This window comes from Tamandua tetradactyla, chromosome X (assembly GCF_023851605.1).
Source record: "Tamandua tetradactyla isolate mTamTet1 chromosome X, mTamTet1.pri, whole genome shotgun sequence".
NCBI lineage: Eukaryota > Metazoa > Chordata > Mammalia > Pilosa > Myrmecophagidae > Tamandua > Tamandua tetradactyla.
In genome coordinates, this window is record NC_135353.1 from 47,692,521 (window position 1) to 47,695,235 (window position 2,715).

Below are 2,715 nucleotides of genomic sequence, written 5' to 3' on the forward strand. Positions count from 1 at the left end.
TCTTCTCACATTCAATAAAGGGTAGGTCTTGTAACCATGTATTTATTGCAGCACCATTTGTTGACTTTGTTTGTTTTGCTAGGCTAAGGATAGATATAGAGGTCAATGGGATAGACTTGAAAGTACAGAAATAAACTTATACATCTATGTGAATAGATTGTTTTATTGTGGTAAAATATACATAACATAAAATTTACCATTATAAACGATCAATTGATTTTCAACAAAGGTGCCAAGACCATTTAATGGAGAAAGAATAGTCTTTTCAACAAATGGTTCCGGGACAAATACACAGCCTGATTCAAAAGAATGAAGTTGCCTTACACCGTATACAAAAGTTAACTCAAAGTCGAGCAAAAACCTAAATGTAAAAGCCAAAACTATAAAATTCTTAGAAGAAAATATGGAGGTAAATTTTTGCGACCTTGGATTTGGCAATGAGTTCTTAGATATAACAGCAAAAGCACAAGCAACAAGAGAAAACATAGATAAATTGGACTTCATCAAAATTAAAAACTTTTTGCATAAAAAGACCCTTTCAAAGAACATGAAAAGACAACCATAGGGTGGAAGAAGATATTTGGAATTCATATATTTGATAAGGGACTTATGTTCAGAATATATAAAGAACTCTTACAGTTCAATAATAAGATAAATAACCAATTTAAAAACAGGCAAATGATCTGAATAAATATTTCTTCACAGGAGATATACAGACAGCCAATAAGGACATGAGATGGTTCTCAACATTATTTATCAACAGGAAAATGCAAATTAAGTCACAATGTGATACCACTTCACACCTACTAGGATGGTTGTAATAAAAAAGTTAGTTAATGATAAATGTTGGTGAAGATGTGGAGAAATTGGAACCCCCCTACACTGCTAGTAGGAATATAAAATGCTACAGCTGCTGTGGAAAACAGTTTGGTTATTCCTCAAAAAGTTAAACATAGAATTACCATTTGACCCAGCATTTCCACTCCCGCATAAATATCCAAGAGAAATGAAAATATATGTCCATGCAAATATTCTACACAAATGTTCATAGTAGCACTATTTACAATAGCCAAATGCAGAAATAACTCAAGTGCCAATCAACTTATTAATGGATAAGCAAAACCTGGTATACACATGCAATGGAATATTATTCAGTTATAAAAAGGAATTAATACTGGGGCAACCCAGCCGGTCGTGACCGCAGCGTTCCCCTGACGTCTCAGAGCCTGGCGGCAGCGGCAACAGCACCCTCACACCAGCGCGGCCAGTGAGGACTCGTGGGAAGGCGACAGCGGTGGCCTCGGCAAGCCATCTTTACTAGAGTTGTATACATACAGCATCCTGGAGTCCACCATGAATGGACAGTTGGACCTAAGTGGGAAGCTAATTATCAAAGCTCAACTTGGGGAAGATAATCAGCGAATTCCCGTTTTCATAATGAAGATATTACTTATGATGAATTAGTGCTAATGATGCAACAAGTTTTCAGAGGAAAACTTCTTAGTAATGATAAAGTTACAATAAAGTGCAAAGATGAAGGTGATGTTATCACAATTTTTGATAGTTCTGACCATTCCTTTGCAGTTCAGTGTAGTAGGATACTGAAACTGACATTGTTTGTGAATGGCCAACCATGGCCCCTTGAATCAAGCCAGGTGATCCATCGAGAACTGACAGAACTTCTAAATAAAATTAATCACTTATTGGATAGCTTGGAACCACCTGGAGAACCAGGACCTTCCACCAATATTCCTGAAAATGATACTGTTGAAGGTAGGGAAGCAAAGTCTGCTGCTTCTGATTCTTCTGGAAAGCAGTCCATTCAAGTTGTGGCTGCAAGTATGTCAACCTTTGATCCCTTAAAAAAAACAAGATGAAATAAATAAAAAAGTCATGTCTGCATTTGGCTTAAGAGATGACCAGATTTCAGGGCCACCCAGTGCTCCTGCAGAAGACCATTCAGGAACGCCTGAGAACATTGTTTCCTCTTCCTCAGCAGCTCACCCACCAGGAGTTCAGCCACAACAGCCACCATACACAGGAGCTCAGACACAAGCAGGTCAGATGTACCAACAGTACCAACAACAGGCTGGCTATGGTGCTCAGCAGCCACAGGCTCCCCCTCAGCCACCACAATAGTGTGGTATTCAATATTCAGCAGGCTACAGTCAGCAGACTGGATCTCAACAACTGCAGCAGTTCCAGGGATGTGGCCAGCATCCAACTTCCCAGGTACTGGCTCCTGCCTTTTCTGTTCAGCCTCAGCAACTGCCCCCATTCAACCACCACAGCAGTACCAGGTGAGCAATTATCCTCCGCCAACTTACACCACCCAAACTTCTTAGCCTACTAATTACACTGTGGCCCCTACTTCACAACCTGGAATGGCTCCAAGCCAACACAGACCTATCAACCACCCTGTTATAAGGTTCTTAAAAGGTTCTTTCACTATTTGTGACATAGTATAATATTAATTCAATGTAGACTTTGATAAGTTATGGATACACATTGTAATCCCTTGATCAATTGCTAAGAAAACAAAATAAGAAAAAAGCCAAAATGAAATACTAAAAAATACTCAATCTCAAGGAAGGGAGAACAGAAGGAAAACAGGAACAAAGAATAAATGGGACAAATAAACAACGAATAGGGTGTGCTACAGTGGCTCAGTGGCAGAGTTCTTGCCTGCCGTGCCAGAGACCTGGGCTTGATTCC

The 2,715-nt window shown here is 39.4% G+C and overlaps 1 pseudogene; it reads left to right on the forward strand.

The window, feature by feature from the left end:
- Nucleotides 1–1,353: 1,353 nt before the first annotated feature.
- Nucleotides 1,354–2,468, forward strand: LOC143671811 (protein TFG pseudogene; annotated as a pseudogene).
- Nucleotides 2,469–2,715: the final 247 nt, after the last annotated feature.